The 18,422-nt window shown below is 39.3% G+C and overlaps 1 protein-coding gene and 1 pseudogene across 3 annotated transcripts in view; one reads left to right on the forward strand and one right to left on the reverse strand.

Moving 5' to 3' along the window:
* The window catches only part of SBF2 (SET binding factor 2), a 468,462-nt gene that overhangs the window by 35,907 nt on the left and 414,133 nt on the right, over window positions 1-18,422 (forward strand). The window lies entirely within an intron of this gene.
* Window positions 3,026-5,272, reverse strand: LOC121476415 (annotated as a pseudogene).

Here is an 18,422-nt window from a genome sequence, read left to right on the forward strand (position 1 = left end):
TTCTACCCCCCCACCCCCCATTAAAGAGAGAAGGGAGAGGGAGAAACAGGCTCCCTGCCGAGCATGGGGCCCAATGTGATGTTTGATCCCAGGACCCCAGGATCATGACAGGAGTGGAAGGCAGATGCCCAACCAACTGAGCCACCCAGGTACCCCAATAAAATCTTTTTTAAGAAAAGAACTTAATCTTTATGGGTCTCAGTTTGCTGATCTGTGATATTTTCTGTTGGATGCTAAGCCCACATCTGACATAGTTTTTTTTTTTTTTTTAAAGGTTTTATTTATTTATTCATGAGAGACCCAGAGAGAGTCAGAGACACAGGCAGAGGGAGGAGAAGCAGGCTCCATGCAAGGAACCCGATGTGGGACTCGATCCTGAGAATCTGGGATCAGACCCTGAGCTAAAGGCAGAAGTTGAGTAACCGCTGAGCCATCCAGGTGTCCCCTGACATAGTTTTAAAGGCTTAATAAGTTGTGACTTGTAAAACTACCTGTGTTTCTATTAGAAAGTGTTTGGGTGCACCAGTTAGGACAATCATTCTTCTTCTTTTTTTTTTTTTTTTTTAAAGATTTTATTTATTTATTCATGAGAGACACAGAGAGAAGCAGGAAGCAGAGACACAGGCAGAGGGAGAAGCAGGCTCCATGCACCTGGAGCCCGACGTGGGATTCGATCCCGGGTCTCCAGGCTCGCGCCCTGGGCCAAAGGCAGGCACTAAACCGCTGCGCCACCCAGGGATCCCCGACAATCATTTTTCTATAATAGGAAACTATCTTACATCTGAATAGTTTTATCTAGCATAATTCATGTGTTACATTTCATTTTAAGATAAATATGGAATAAATCTGGGCTGAAAGGAGAATCTCAATTTAGAGAAAAGGTATCGTTGGCAGAGAGGCTATTAAATCTTCATACCCAAGAGAAGAAAATATTGGGGTGGTGTAAGGAGATGTTACCATTTAAGACCTGCTGTATAGGATTGTGTGTGTAGGGGGTGACACTTTGGTGAGAGACCATGCTCTAGAGAGGGTGAACTAGATATTTGAGTCTGCATTTACCTAATGATGTTTTGGTTTATAAACCAAATGTGTATCGATAAACATAATGCTCCAAGAGTGAGGGACAGCTACGGTCCATTTCTGAAAAAAGCAGTTAGCTGCAAGGGCTTGCATCAATTGTTATACTTTGTCTTATGAGTCCCCTCACTTTGCCACAGTTCATTGGACCATGGATTGGCATCAGTGATATATAACCTAGGCCTATTGGCTTATAAATTAACCTGACCTAAGAACTGTACAGTAGTTCTCTCTTACAGAATGGTTAATTCACTCAGTGTAATCCTCTTCATTAGGGAATTTGAATATGCACTAGCAAAGAAAACAGTAAGCAGAAGCTCAGGGCAATAGAAACCATGTAGTAGAGAGAATAGTCCTAGTGGAGAATTAAACAACCACTGTCACAGGAGAGGCAGAATAAGGAAATAGTTATAATATTTAGGGTTCTTACTGGATACCAGTGGATTTTTTTGTTTGTTTGTTTAAAATTTTATTTATTTGAGAGAGCGAGCGAGCAAATGACAAAGCACAGCAGGGGGAGTGACAGAGGGAGAAGAAGCAGACTCTTTTCTAAATAGGGAGCCTAACCCAGGACTCTGAGATCATGACCTGAGCTGGAGGTAGACGCTTAACTGATTGAGCCATCCAGGCACCCCTGGATACAAGTTTTATTTTATTTTGACCCGTGTTCCAGTTTTCAATGAGGCCTTAATTGTGGAGACTTTTCTTGTGCTTCTGTACTATCCCACATGTTCTTAGACTAAACTCTCATTGTGAAGTAACTTAAATGAATCTGCATATAGTTCTGGCAGTTGGAAAGAGCCCATCTTAATATTAGCACCTACATCCTTTAAGTAAAGCATGATAATTCAGTTAGTTGATGTAAATTAATTAATTGATTAGCTGGATGGGAGCAACAGGGACTTTGCTTGTGGCACTATTGACCAGGGAATGTAATAAAGATTATGCATCCCTTTTTTGACCGGTTGCCCCAGTCTTAGAGTGAAGAGACCTGGGTTTATGGCTCTGCTACCCATTAGCTATGTATTTCATACATATGTATTTCATGGGCCAGAGTTTTTTTTTTCTGTAATTTGAATTAGTCAAACTATTTTTCTTTCACCAGAAAAGAAGCTTTTTAGTAAAATTGGTCATTGTTCACAGTAGTTAGAAATGGTAAGAGATAGCTATAAATCTGAAAAATGAGAGGAAACAATAGCAATCTAAGTAAACATTGAAATATTGATGTAGCTTAACTAGGAAAGTCTAATAGTATTCAGCATTGTTCTATTCTTTTTTTTATTCCATTATTTTGTTTATGAAAAAGGAATGTTGAGGGGATAGTATATTTTCATAGATGTGGCATTAACTTGTCTACTTTCACTAGTGTTTATTTTTTCTCTTTTTTATTTATATTTCAAATATTTATAACCATTTCCTCTAGAGAATTTGACAAACAGGTAGATTTGTTTTTTTAATGTAGTGCTTTCCTAGGTTTTTCATCCAGAGTCAACCTGATAAGGGGGCAAAAGACCAAATGCTTTTTTGTTGTTGTTGAGAATCTTGATCTATGAATTAGATTAAAGTATGGACAAACTAAATTATACTGTGATTCACTAATAGTGATATCTTAGGTCAACAGTAATTCTTACTTCTTGACAGAAAAAGTTCCCTTTAGAAAAAATAATTGCAGACTGCCCCCAAAGTAGTCATTGTACTCTTAATATGATAGATTAATATTTAAGCATTGGTAGATTCTGTGATTTAGAGATCTTGGTTGTAACTTTCTGCTTTCCCATGGAATCATAAACATAGCCAGGAGCAAAAAGAAGCTTTAAAAAAAGAAAAAAAAATGTTTTGGCAGTTTACCTTCTTTATTCCATTATGTATAATTACTTTGTAGGATCAGAAAAACGTCTGTTGCAAAGGTGTGTGATCCAGTCTCTTATGACAGGTCTCTGTTCCTAAATGTAAATATGTAGTCTAGATTTGTATAAGAAATGAGAAATTCTAAGATATGACAAGGATGTGAGGAAATATTGACTTACCCTAAGACGAAATGGAATTAAGACCTGTTTGGTGGTCTGACATAGATGTCTCTAACATCATGTCACTTTCATTCATTTCAGTTTCAAAAGTTTTTTCCAAGGAAAGTGTATAGAATCTGGAGTTTTCCTTGAGGTTTCCAGTAGTACAAACCCTGTCTTCTGCAATCTGTTTTTCTATTTAAAATTCCCTGCAATAAAAAACAACAAAATCAAGTCCCCTGAAATCTTATGGAGGTGAAATAATGTTTTTTAGTGTCTTCATTGTATGCACATCAAAGTCATGACATTTTTTTTTTAAAGATTTTATTTATTCATGAAAGACTCAGAGGGAGGGAGAGGAAGAGACATAGGCAGAGGGAGAAGCAGACTCCCCACAGGAGCCTGATGCAGTACTCGATCCCAGGACTCCGGGATCACCACCTGAGCCAAAGGCAGATGCTCAACCATTGAGCCACCCAGGTGTCCCAAAAGTCATAACATTTTAATTTGTTTTTAATATCTGCTCCAGTGTCAGCTTCAGAATCACCAATGTACATTTCAATGCAGTGACCAAGCATTGTAACAGAAAATACTGCCTAAAACGAAGGGCTGTGAGGAAATAGTAGTATTTTCAAAGTTGCGGATATACCTTATGACAGAACAGGTGGATGAGATGAGTTCTAAGGAATTAACATGGTGATAATCCAGTGCCTTTGGCATATTTTTTAAGCTTCCTTTGGACATGTCCAAGTTGTTCAACAAAGGTTCCCATTTGTCAACTGTTACTTCATGCCGAATTGCTTTAATTTTTTCCTGAAAGCATCAAGAAACCGTTTTTCTGCTGTTTTCCATTCTCAATTCTGAAGTGCAAGCACACCAATCTTGTGCATAACAAAAGGATCTTCCAGTGCAGTGTTTAGCTTATGCAAAGCTTAGCGCTTGGCCAAAGAATCTTTCAGCCTATTTTAAGTTATTGGTCATTCCATATTACAATACAGTGTAGAGCATTGGCAAATGACACTCTTTCATCACCTATATTCTTATGAAGTAAGCAGCCATGGCCTGGTCATGCTCACTCTGAACTGCAAACAATTGCTGGTATGCTACCCATGTGGGCCTGTACTCTTCTCGAGCATTGTTGCTTTGCTGATACACTTTCTGACATGTTCATTTTTATGACCAACCATGAGATAATAGCGTCTGCAAACCAAGATACAGGATTGCACACCAATATATGAGAAAGAGAGAAAAAGTCATTTGTTTTATTTAGCTCCACAAATGTCCCTCTATGTACAGGTAAACATTTTGCATGGAAGGGATCTTTCACTATTACTATAGAAGTAAGATGGTAGCACACTTACATGCGTATGTATGTATGTATGTATGTTATTTATTTAGAGAGATAGAATGGTAAGCAGGTTTCATGCCTTGGTGGAGCCCTGCTTAGGTCTCTGTCTCTTGATCCTGTCTCATGATCCTTGATCATGACCTGAGTGGAAATCAAGAGTCAGATGCTTAACTTACTGAGCCACTCAAGTGCTGGCTTGTGTACATTTTTAAAATCACAGTTATGATGATGTCATTTAGCTGAAGACACTGTCACATCCAGAATCTCTTGCAAACTATCTACATAATTAGGGAGGACAGTTTCACTGGTTTATTATACTTTTAAAATTTGTTCTCAAATAGAAAGTGTAGCAATTCCTTTTCTTCAGTACAGAGCATGCTAAAAGGTAATGACTCAAGTTCTTTTCTTTTTGGGCTGTCAACATGTGATGTGACATTAAAAGATTAAACGCTTCAAAACAGGAGTGGAGTCTTTGTAGCTATAGGTTGCTAGGGCTTGGTTATCCAGGTCATCTTAGATTTTCCCTTGTTAAGAGATAAATGGAACTTTTTTTTTTTTTTGAGAACCATGACATTTCCCAGTCATTGGAGGGGTATTCAAAGCTACTTTTATCAAATATTTTTCAAATAACGTTTTGTTGATTGTTTCTTCCATATCAAGAATATCAAGAGCCTGCTGATGCTTTCTTGCAGCATAATGACTTGTAGCTACAAGGTAGTGACAGCTTCCTTTGTTCAGTTTTTTTGTGACTGAAGTGTATGAGCTGCTTTGAAATATAGCACTGTCAGGTAAAGACACAACCTATAGAAGTCCCTGAATTCCTCATGAGAGAGTGAAGCTTATCTGCACAAAATAGAGCACATTGATACTGTTGCTGGTCCAGCTACTGTGAGATGTGCTAGATGTGCTTCCGCAGCTGCTGCATGTTTATGGCTGTGCAGCCTTGGTGTCCAGCTGAGCGGATTCAGCAGTCACCCTCCTTCCCACTGACCGCCCCCCCTCGCCTGTGTTGCCTAAAATAAAGTTCTTAGGAGTTAAAATCACTGTCTTAAAGACTATGCATTAATGTACTGGCAGGGTTTACTTCTGATTTTATGTAGTTCTTACCTCTATCTGTTTCACCCCCTAAAGAGAAAAATAAAAAGGTTTTCAGAAACAGAAGTTGTGACTGGCTGGCTTGCTTTTTCTTTTCTTTTCTTTTCTTTTCTTTTCTTTTCTTTTCTTTTCTTTTCTTTTTTTTCTTCTTTTCTTTCTTTCTTTCTTTCTTTCTTTCTTTCTTTCTTTCTTTCTTTCTTTCTTTCTTTCTTTCTTCTTTCTCTGTTTCTCTCTGTTTGTTTGTTTTTAATTTATTTATTCATGAGAGAGACAGAGACCTAGGCAGAAGGGGAAGGAGGCTCCCCCGGGTTCAAAACTTGAGCCAAAGGCAGACGCTCAGTTAATGAGCCACCCAGGTGTCCCTATCTCTACTTACTTTTTCCTATCATTAAATTTTTTTTTTTTTTTTTTTTACAAATCAAGTTATATATTCATGTAGCTTAAAATCAAATTTCTATGAGGCATATTACAAAACCATCAAATTTCTATGAGGCATATTACAAAACCACCCCGTATTGTTCTTCACTACTCTGTCCCCCACTTTTGTTTTTTTCATCCCCAGAGGCAACTCTTGGAAACTTTTAAAGCTGATTCTTTTGGTATTTACTGCTTGTGTCAGAGGTTGCTAATTGTTCCCCTTCCTCAGAATTGGAACCTCTGGTTTTTAGCTGGGTGCATTGCTACCTGGAATATAGATATGCTGCAGTCTCCTTGCAGCTAGTTGTGGTGATATGACTAAGTACTGAGCAAGTAAGTCACAGGTGACTTCTGGGAGGTGTTTTTAAGAGTAAGAAGCAGAGCCTTCATTACCCTTCTTTCTTGCTGGTTAGAAGGTAGATGTTAGAATTGGTACTTGAGCTGCCATCTTGGACTGGGAAGTAAAAACTATATCTTAAAGATTGTACAATGAAAAGACAGTCATGGGTTCTCCATACCAGTCCTGAATTATTTCATTTATGTGGAAGAGAAAAAAATTTCCCTGTTAAGTTCTTGAGGTTTCTGGTCTCTTGCAGCCCAACCTAAGCCTAACTAGTATACCTCCATGTCAGTAAATAAATCTTATATTACTAAATAAATCTTATATTATTATATATTTTTGTTTGTTTGTTTGATTGTTAAAATATGTAACTATATTTCTTGATTTCTTGCATGAAAATGGGGATTGACTTTCACCTAGCCTGTTATATTTGCCTGCTCAGGCACACTTCTCACTTACCTGGCATCTTCCTAATACCTTGTTACAATGTAGTTTTGGCTAAATCAGTATTCAGTGCTTTCATTTTGACTGTGTAAATGAACTTAATAATCTTTGTTGTTTGCTTAGTTTTCTATTGCTTATCATTAATTCAAACTCAGCTAATTCTCCAAGTTATCTAAAATCTATTAGCTTTGTCTTGAAGATCTCTCTCTGGGCCTTTTGAGATGTTTTAATATATATTGATTGTTTTGGTGATTGATGATGCACCACTGATATCTTGGAATTTATCTTCCCCCATAATTATGAAGATTCCCTTTTTTTGTCTTCCTTGTGTTGAATTTTTTTATTCTTGGATCTCACTTCTTATTTTTTTCCTTAATTTTGTTGAAGCGTATCTTTCAGTGGCGTCTTGAGAGAGGGAGGGTACAAAGGAAGTGATATTACTGAGGCCTTGCATGTCTGAAATATTTGTATTCTTGATTGATAATTTGGATTAACTAGAAATAATTTTCCCTCAGAAGTTTAAAGTTATTGATCCATTATTTTTTCGTTTTCGAGATTGTGAAGGGTCTAGTGGTACTCTGATTCCCAGTCTTCTGTGTGATGCTGTTTTCCCTCCTACAGAACTTTTGGGATCTTATATGTATTTCTGGGTTTTGAAACTTCATGCTTTTTAGTGGGTCTTTTTTTTTTTTAATTTTTATTTATTTATGATAGTCACAGAGAGAGAGAGAGAGAGAGAGGCAGAGACATAGGCAGAGGGAGAAGCAGGCTCCATGCACCGGGAGCCTGATGTGGGATTCGATCCCAGGTCTCCAGGATCACGCCCTGGACCAAAGGCAAGCGCCGAACCACTGCGCCACCCAGGGATCCCTTTAGTGGGTCTTTTTGTATGCATTATCTATACTTTCAGTATGCTCTTCTAAACTGGTAGCTTATGAACTTAAGTCCTTCCATTCTCCACTGTTTCTCTTCTCTTTCTGGAAGCCCCGTTTTCATTTCTTTGGTTTTTGTTTTTTAAGATTTTATTTGAGAGAGAGAAGCACGCACACTCGAGAGAACAGGAACAGAGTAAGGGTAAGAAGGAGAGGGAAAAGCAGGGTCCCTGCTGAGCAGGGAGCCCAGCATTCTGGGCCTCAGTCCCAGGATGCCAGGATCATGACCTGAGCTAAAGGCAGATACTTAACCAACCAACTGAGCCATCCAATCATCCCTGGTTTTTGTTCTTATTCTTTTTTGCTGTTCTGTTAGTTTCTTCACTTTTTCTTCTATCTCCTTTTCATTTTTGCTGTCACTAAAAATATTTCAACAGCCTTTTTTGTCTCTGAATATTCCTTTCCATAACATTTGGTTTTTGTTTTTATGGTTAGAATATTTTCTCTATGTCTTTAAAGATATTACTGATTTTAAAAAATGTTTTTGTTTCCTTGAATAAGACTTTTTTTTTCTTTTATTAGCTTCCTGTCATCTTTTAGTTTTATTCTTCCCTTTTAGAGGCGTTCTTTAGCTTTCTCTTAATCTTGTAGTCATTGGGGGATCCCTGGGTGGCGCAGCAGTTTGGCGCCTGCCTTTGGCCCAGGGCGCGATCCTGGAGACCTGGGATCGAATCCCACGTCAGGCTCCCGGTGCATGGAGCCTGCTTCTCCCTCTGTCTGTGTCTCTGCCTCTCTCTCTCTCTCTCTCTCTCTCTCTCTGTGACTATCATAAAAAAAAAAAAAAATTAAAAAAAAATCTTGTAGTCATTGTGAAATTTTGGACTATTGGCTTCACCATTGGTTAAAAATGGGTGATCCTACTGGGATTGGGTTTGATAACTTCCCTTGAGTTTTTGTTTGTTTGTTTGTTTGTTTGTTTTTACCTTTGGTTTGTCAGATTTCCCAGATAAGGATCTTTCCATTTCCTGCCTGGGAGGTATAAATTTCGTTGCCAGAATTTGGGGAGCAGGGTAGAGGAAGATTTGAGATTGCAGAATTCATTGTGTAAACTTTTTTTTATTTTTAAAGATTTTATTTATTTATTCATGAGAGAGAGAGGGGCAGAGACACAGGCAGAGGGAGAAGCATGCTCCATATAGGGAGCCTGACTCCATCCTGGGTCTCCAGGATCATACCCCGGGCTGAAGGTGGCACTTAAACCGCTGAGCCACTGGGGCTGCCCCATTGTGTAAACTTTTACACAATTTCCTCTCTGCAGTTTGATGTGCCTGTTCTCAAATGCTAAGTATTCCCATAGGCCAATTATTCTCTTTTAAATTTTTTCCTAATAGTAAATCTCAGCTCTTCTGCTGGGATAGAGCAAGACAGTCACCCAGATATATAGAGAAGGGAGAGCATCTGGGGATCTGCTTCTTAACTAAGCATTTAAACAGTTCTACTCACATTTCATTTCTAGAAGTATCTGGTACTGCCAACTGCAGAGCTTGTTGAGGGTTCTGAAGTGTAAATCAGGTAGCTTCTTGTCATCCCTTATATTAGTTTAGGATTTAGTGTTCTGAGGTGAGCTGATTGAGCTAAATTTATCTTGTTGCTTTTCAACTTTTAAACTTGCATTTTATCCTATCCTGTTTTTTCCTTTCTCTTTGTGGTTGCATTGCTAATCTTTGTTTCTTTGCTAACACCACTCCTTTATTTTATATTTTAAAACTTTTCTTTTTTTTTTTTTTTAAACTTTTCTCCTGAGAGACACAGGCAGAGGGAGAAGCAGGCTCCATTCCATGCAGGGAGCCTGACATGGGACTCGATTCCGGGTCTCCAGGACCACACTCTAGGCTGAAGGCGGTGCTAAACCGCTGAGTCACCCGGGCTGCCCTATAACTAGTAAGTTGATTTGCTTATTGACTGTAATACCTGGTCAAGTTACTCCAAATGTATTTTAGAATTTCAGAATTTCCTGGGTGTTAATTATTTTGTAAGATTTGTTTGCTTCATTAAAATGAGATGTTGGGCAGCGCCGGTGGTGCAGCGGTTTGGCACCGCCTGCAGCCCAGGGCGTAATCCTGGAGACCCTGGATCGAGTCCCACATCGGGCTCTCTGCATGGAGCCTGCTTCTCCTTCTGCCTGTGTCTCTGCCTCTCATTCTCTCTCTGTGTCTCTATGAATAAATAAATAAAATCTTAAAAAAAAAAAATAAAATGAGATGTCAACTCTTAAAAAAGTGTTTTCTTTTTCTTTCTTTTTTTTTAGAGAGACCATGAGCCAGGGTGGTGGTGGAGGGGCAGAGGGAGAGATTTGGAAGCAGGCCCCACATCCAGCACAGGGCCTGACTTCAAGCTCTGATCTCACCACCTGAGATCATGACCTGCCCAACTGACTGAGCCATCCAGGCACCCCTTAAAACAGTGTTTTTAAGATTAAGATAACATTTCTTACAATAAGAAAACAAATGAAAAATGTGTACATGTGTCTACTTTGCTTTATCGGCTAGGGCTGATACCGTTTTCCTTCCTTTTCCATTATAGCCATAACAAAATGATACGTTATGAATCTTTTCTCTATAAGCTCTCATCTCTACCTGTTGGCTAACACAGGTAGATTTTTTTTTTTAAAGACTTATTTATTTATTCATGATAAACACAGACTGAGAGAGAGAGAGAGAGAGAGAGAGAGAGACAGGCAGAGACACAGGCAGAGGGAAAAGTAGGCTCCATGCAGGGAGCCTGATGTGGAACTTGAACCCGGATCCCAGGATCACTACCTGAGCCGAAGGCAGGCACCCAACCACTGAGCCACCCAGGTGTCCCAAGACAGGTGGATATTAAACCAGAATAGAGGGGTACTTTGGTCGCTCAGTTGGTTAAGCATCTGCCATCTGCTTAGGTCATGATCCCAGGATCCTGGGATGGAGCCCCTCATTGGGCTCTCTGCTTAGCAGGGAGTCTGCTTCTCCCTTTCCCTCTGCCTGCAGCTCCTCCTCCTTGTGCTCTCTGTCTGTCAAATAAATAAATAAAATCTTAAAAAAACAACCCAACTCAGAATAGAAAGAGGTTCTAGTAAAAAGAGAAAATTTAGTAAGCACAAAGAAATGTGAATTTTTTCTGTCATTTGGCAGATATTTGTTGAGTACCTGTTATGTGCTAGTAATGCACAAAATGAACATAGTCTTTGCTCTTATGGAGTTTATAGTCAATTTGAAAGACCTCTAGAAAAAAACCTTTAGGGTACCTGGGTGGCTCAGTCATTTAAGTGTCCAGCTCTTGATTTTGGCTCAGGTCATGATCTCAGGGTTGTGAGATCTAGCGTGGCATTGGGGGTGGAGCCTGCTTAAATTCTCTCCCCCTATCCCTCTGCAACCAACCCCCCTTCCCACCTCATGTTCCCTCTCTCTTAAAAAAAATGTTTGGGGGGGATCCCTGGGTGGCTCAGTGGTTTAGCATCTGCCTTTGGCCCAGGGCGTGATCCTGGAGGTCCGGGATCGAGTCCCACATCGGGCTCCCTGCATGGAGTCTGCTTCTCCCTCTGCCTGTGTCTTTGCCTCTCTCTCTCTCTCTTTCTCTCTATCTCTATCTCTCATGAATAAATAAATAAAATATTTAAAAAAATGTTTGAATGACTGTTGCCTACAATGTCATACTATATTAATGTTTACAAGTACTCCAAAACAGTGTGCATCTCAAATTTAAATGTGCATTTGAATCTATTGGAGATTTGTTACAAATATAGATGGTGATTCAGTAAGTCTGAGGTGCGGCCTGAGGTTCTACATTTCTTTCTTTAAAAAAATTATCCTTTTTAGCTATGATTTACATATGATAAAATTCACATATTTGGGATGCCTGGATGGCTCAGCAGTTGAGCGATTGCTTTTGGCTCAGGGTGTGATCCTGGATTCCCAGTATTGAGTCCCACATTGGGCGACTTGCATGGGCCTGCTTCTCCTCCCTCTCCCTATGTCTCTGCCTCTCTTTCAGTGTCTCTCGTGAATGAATAAATAAAATTAAAAAAAAAAAATTCACGGGGGCAGCCCCGGTGGCTTAGGGGTTTAAGCACCACCTTCAGCCCGGGGCCTGATCCTGGAGACCCGGGATCGAGTCCCAGGTCAGGCTCCCTGCATGGAGCCTGCTTCTCCCTCTGCCTGTGTCTCTGCCTCTCTCTCTCTCTCTCTGTGTGTGTGTCTCTCATGAATAAATAAATAAAATCTTAAAAAAAAATTCATGTATTTTAGGTATATAAGTCAACAACTTTTGACATGTATGTATGTATCTATATCTATACAGTTGTTACAACCACTCTAAAGAGCGTTTTTAACAAGTTCCAGCTAATGCTAATGAAGTTTGGTTTGAGGACCACACTTCTGAGTGTTGAGTCTATAATCATCAGTTGAGACTTTAATCACTCAAACGGAGGTAACTCAATAGAAATAGGATTTTTTGGTTGATTGATTTTTATTTTAAAAGTGGTCATGAAAAAAAAATGGTCATGACTATATTTGTACATTTTTAAATGTTCTGAACGGAAAACAAAGCCTTGAAAATTAAAAAGACACCAAAGTTAGGTGATGAAAACTGCCCTATTCTTGCCTTCTAGCTACACAGTTTCCCTTTGCAGAGCCATTTATTGCATATCCTTCTTTAGATATTCTGTACAGAGAGAAGTAATTATGCATTTTAATTACCTGCTTACCTCCCTCTTTTTTACACACATGATTGCAGTTCAAGTGTTCTTTTTCTTTGATGCTTTTTATTTTTAAAATCAGATTTTGATCTTTTGTTTTGTAACTTTAAAAAATTGAAGTAAAATTTATATAGAATAAAACGCACATATCTTAAGTGTACAGTTTGAGTTTTAACAAACGAATATACCCTTGTAATGTAATCTCAATCAGGACTTTGATGCCTAACTTGGACAGGCTTCTGGCATGCTTATTTTGATGTTTCTAATTCTATGATCATACTTTTAAAAAAGCATTTTTGGAAAAAATGGAAATGGAAAAACATTAACGAACCACTGTTTTATTGCATATAGGACTAATAAGTGCTTTTGAGATATCATCAACTACTTCAAAAAGCTACTATTCATCAACTACTTGGGAAGCCTGGGTGGTTCAGCAGTTGAGCATCTGCCTTTGGCTCAGGGTGTGATCCAGGAGTCCTAGTCCTGGGATCGAGTCCCACATCAGGCTCTTTGCATGGAGCCTGCTTCTCCCTCTGCCTGTGTCTCTGCCTCTCTCTCTCTCTGTCTGTCATGAATAAATAAATAAAATCTTTAATTAAAAAAAAAAAGAAATAGACTTTTTTAAGAGCAGTTTTAGTTTCATAGCAAGATTGAAGGGGAAGAGTTCCCATATATACTCTACTCCCACAAGCACAGCCTTCTCCATTATCAGCGTCTTGCACCAGAGCAAGACTTTTTTCTTTTGTTTTGTTTTTTTGTTTTTAATTGCAGTTCAGTTTGCCAACATATAACACCCAGTGCTCATCCCATCAAGTGCCCCCCTCAGTGCCCGTCACCCAGTCATCCCAAACCCTGCCCACCTTCCCTTCCACAACCCTTTGTTCATTTCCCAGAGTTAGGAGTCTCTCATGGTTTGTCTCCAGAGCAGGTTTTTGTTACAGCTGCTGAACCTAATTTGGCACATCCTAATCATCCAAAGTCCATACAAAATACAGGATAGTTTCACTACATTCTGCTTGTTCGTCTCTCTCTCTTCTTAACCCCTGGCAACTACTATTGTTTCTTTGCTTCCATAGTTCTGCCGTTCCTAGACTGTCCTATAGTTGACATTACGCCATATGTAGCCTTCTCAGATTGGTGTCTTTGACTTAGTAATATGTATTTAAGGTCTTTGTATGTTTCTTCATGGCTTGATAGCTCATTTCTTTTCAGCTGTGAATAATATTTCATTGTCTGTATGTGCTATAGTTTATTAATCCATTGACCCACTGAATGACATCTTGGCTGCTTCCAAATTTTAGCAATTATAAATCAAGCTACTCTGCATATCCATGTGCAGGTTTTGTGTGGACATGTTTTTAATTCCTTTGAGTAAGTACCAAGGAGCATGGTTGCTGGATTGTATAAGAAGAGTACATTTAGTTTTGTGAGAAACTGCTAAAGTGGCTGTATCCTTTTGCATTCCCACCATCAGTGAGTGAGAGTTCTTGTTGCTTCATATTCATGTCAGTATTTGATGTTGTCAGTGTTTGGATTTTGGCCATTCTAATCGATGTGTTATCTCATTGTTCTAATTTGCAGTTCCTTAATGAAACATGATGCTGAACATTTTTTTTAAAGATTTTTTATATATATATATATTTATTTTTATTTTTATTTTTTTATGATAGTCACAGAGAGAGAGAGAGAGAGAGGCAGAGACACAGGCGGAGGGAGAAGCAGGCTCCATGCACCGGGAGCCCGATGTGGGATTCGATTCCGGGTCTCCAGGATCGCGCCCTGGGCCAAAGACAGGCGCCAAACCACTGCGCCACCCAGGGATCCCTGAACATTTTTTATATGCTTATTTGCCTCTTCTGCATATCATCTTTGGTGACGTGTCTCTTCAGATCTTTTGCCCATTTAAAAATTATTGGGTTGTCTATTTTCTTAGTGTTCTTAGTGTTGAGTTTTAAGAGTTTTCTCTATATTTTGGAGAAAAGTCCTTTATCAGATATTTTGCTTACAGATATTTTTTCCCAGTCTGTGGCTTATCTTCTCATTCTCTTGAATTGACTCACTTATTAGGTGGAGATTCTGAAAAAGATTGTAGGTTAACAAAAGTTCTGATTAGAGAATGGTTTATAATTTTATAACATAAGGAAGGTCTTCAGATAAAAATTTTTACAAGTACTATTTACACATTCAGAGTGATTTAAGATTTTACTAATTTTGTGAAATATGTATCAATTATATTAACCTGTGCCTTATTCAGAAAAGAAAGGGGGATCCCGGGGTTGCTCAGTGGTTTGGCACCTGCCTTGGGCCCAGGGCATGATCCAAGACCTGGGATTGAGTCCCACATCGGGCTCCCTGCATGGAGCCTGCTTCCCCTTCTCCCTTGGCCTGTGTCTCTTTTTTTCCCCCCCAAAAAGAGTTTATTTATTTATTTTTTTTGTGAGGCTTGAACTCATGCTCTGAGATAAAGACCTGAGTTGAGATCAAGAGTTGTGTGCTTAACTGACTGAGCCACCCAGGTGCCCCTCAAAGATTTTACTTTTAAGTACTCTCTACACTCAATGTGGGGCTTGCCTAAGACCAAGAGTCATGTGCTTCACCAACTGAGCCAGCCAGGTGTCCCCTGCTTTGTTTTGTATGTAATAAAATACTTTAATTATTTTGTTTCAACCCATTTCCAATTTTTATTCTTAGTGTCTTCCTTTATAGAGATATATATAAGGCACCAGCCAAACTGAGTCATTTTGTATTTTCCCACAGCACTCAGATTCAGGGCCTTGTGTGTTCTGTCTTTTCTCCTCTCTACTCAAAATCTTGTATCCTTTAATTCAAGTACCACCCTTTTCATGATACTTTAGGGAAGACTATGAGTCTAACCTAAGAATATAATAAAAATATGCAAAACTTGCTATATGATGTTTTTTATAATTTTTATTTTTATTTTTTAAGATTTTATGTATTTATTCATAGAGACACAGAGAGAGAGAGGCAGAGACACAGGCAGAGGGAGAAGCAGGCTCCATGCAGAGAGCCCAACGTGGGACTCGATCCAGAGTCTCCAGGATCACGCCCTGGGCTGCAGGTGGCACTAAACCGCTGCACCACTGGGGCTGCCCTATTTTTAGAATTCTTAAAAAAGATTTTATTTATTTATTCATGAGAGACAGAGAAAGAAAGAGAGGAAGAAGCATAAGCAGAGGGAGAAGCAGATTCTCTGAAGGAGAAGCAGGCTCCATGAAGGGAGCCCAATGGGGGACTCAGTCCCAGACCCCACGATCACACCCTGAGCTGAAGGCAGATGCTCAACTGCTGAGCCACCCAGGCATCCCATTAAAAAATTAAAAAAAAAAAAAGATTTTATTTATTTATTTATTTATTCATGAGGGACACACAGAGAGAGGTAGAGACACAGGGAGAGGGAGAAGCAGGCTCCATGCAGGGAGCCCGATGTGGGACTTGATCCCAGGACTTCAGGATCATGACCTGGGCCAAAGGCAGATGGTCAACCTCTGAGCCACCTGGGCTGCCCAATGACGATGTTTGTTGCAGCATTATTTATAGTAGCTAAATATTGGAGACAACCATAATTTTTAGCAGCAATGGAATGAATGATTATAATGAAAAGTGATGTTGGGACATATAGAAACATGGAAAGATGATTATGGTATAGTTGGGGAAAAAAGCCAAGTATCAAAATCGTACATAGGGGATCCCTGGGTGGCTCAGTGGTTTGGCGCCTGCCTTTGGCCCAGGGCACAATCCTGGAGTCCCGGGATCGAGTCCCATGTCGGGCTCCCTGCATGGAGCCTGCTTCTCCTTCTGCCTGTGTTTCTGCCTCTCTCCTCTCTCTCTCTCTCTCTCTATGTCTATCATGAATAAATAATAAAATCTTAAAAAAAAAAGTAATTACAGTTCTGAAACAAAATACAAAAGAAAATAGATGAAAGGAGGCTTCCTTTTTTTTTTTTTTTTTTTTAATCAGATACAAGATTTTGAGTAGAGAGGAGAAAAGACAGAACAACAAGGCCTGGAATCTGAGTGCTGTGGGAAGTACAAAATGGCTCAGTTTGGCTGGTGCCTTATATATATCTATATAAAGGGAGACCCTAAGAAAAAAAATTACAGATGGGTTGAAACAACCACACTAACACACCAAAATAAGTTGTGTTAGTGTGGTTGAATCACATGTGTTTTTTGTCCTCTCATCTTATACATTTTATGTAATACATGTAAAACTAAATAATTATAAATTGTTATAGTAAATATTTGTGCATTTTATTTTATTGTTTAAAAGTTTGGTCAGGGCAGCCCTGGTGGCGCAGTGGTTTGGCGCCGCCTGCAGCCCAGGGCATGATCCTGGAGACCCTGGATCGAGTCCCATGTCGGGCTCTCTGCATGGAGCCTGCTTCTGTCTCTGTCTCTGTCTCTGTCTCTGTCTCTGTCTCTGTCTCTGTCTCTCTCTCTCTCTGTGTGTCTCTATGAATAAATAAATAAAATCTTAAAAAAAATTGAAAAAAAAAAGGTTTGGTCAAAACAGTGTTGGGAAAACCTGAGAATGAAGCACATAAAGTGTTGAATATTGGGTAATTGCATTGAAAGGGTTTGTGGTGTTTTATAGTTAGCTGTAAAAGTGTTCTGTACTTTTAGTGACAAGGAAAGCTGAGAAACATCTGAATGTGATGTTTTGCTATGGTAGAATTGGTGAAATTTTAATCTTCTAGTGTCTGGCTCTTTGAAGAAAAGAAGACATTTAAGAAGAAAAATCATGGGGTATTGCCTATGAGAAGAAAAGAAGGTAAAATAAAATGGGAGTCCTGATAAGTGCAGCTATTGAAAGGACATTGAAAAGGAAGGACAGCCATATAAACAGAGATGACCATAAAAGAGAGACACTAGATGTTAAAATAGTGTGGAGAAGGCCAGAGCTTGGAATGAAGCTTGTGACAAATGCTTAAGTACATAAAAAGCTTTTAAAGTAGTTTTAGTAGCAATGACAACAAAGAAAGAAAGAATAGTCTTGCTATTTGGACTGTGGTGTTATATTAGTAAATTGTCAGAGTGAAAGCAGAGCTTTTCTATTTGCATTTGGCTTTGATCTTTTATTTCAAGGAGAATTATCTCTTTTTATTTGTATTTGAGTATAGTTGACATACAATGTTACATTAGTTTCAGGTATACAGCATAGTGATTCAACAAGTTTATGTGTTATACTATGCTCACCACAAGTATAGCTACCATCTGTCACCATATACTACTATTACAATTGAGTATATTCCCAAAGCTGTACCTTAAAATTTTTTTTTAATTTTAAAGATCTATTTATTAGAGAGAGAGAGAGAGAGATAGAGAAAGCACAAGTGGGGGGAGGTGGGGAAGAGCAGAAGGAGAGGGTGAAGCAGGCTCCTGACTGAGCAGGAAGCCCAATGCAGAGCTCCCTCCCAGGGCCCCCGGTTCAAGACCTGAGCCGAAGGCAGATGCTTAACCAGTGGAGCCACTCAGGTGTCCCTAATCTGTGACTTTTATTCCTATAACTTATTAATTCCATAATTGGAAGCTTCTACATCTCCCCTTCACTCATTTTGTCCATAGCAACCATCAGTTTGAAGGAGAATTATTTTCAGAATAAAGAGGATAAACGTTAGTGTTCTTTTCTTTTTTTTCTTTTCTTTTGTTTTCTTTTCTCTCCTTCCTTCCTCCCTTCTTCCTCTTTTTTTTTCTCTTCTCTTCTCTTCTCTTCTCTTCTCTTCTCTTCTCTTCTCTTCTCTTCTCTTCTCCTCTCCTCTCCTCTCCTCTCCTCTCCTCTCCTCTCCTCTCCTCTCCTCTCCTCTCCTCTCCTCTCCTCTTCTTTCTTTATTCATGAGAGCCACAGAGAAAGAGAGGAAGAGACATAGGCAGAGGGAGAAGCAGGCTTCATGCAGGAAGCCCGACGTGGGACTCGATTCCAGAACTCTGGGATCTCGCCCTGAGCCAAGGCAGACGCTCAACCACTGAGCTGCCCAGGCACCCCAGGCTGGTGCTCTTTTTATCAAGTATGCTTATTTTGTAAGATTGTCATTTTTGTTGTGAATTAAATAAACTAACCTATGGGGAG

The sequence above is a fragment of the Vulpes lagopus genome, chromosome 15 (genome assembly GCF_018345385.1).
Source record: "Vulpes lagopus strain Blue_001 chromosome 15, ASM1834538v1, whole genome shotgun sequence".
Classification (NCBI taxonomy): domain Eukaryota; kingdom Metazoa; phylum Chordata; class Mammalia; order Carnivora; family Canidae; genus Vulpes; species Vulpes lagopus.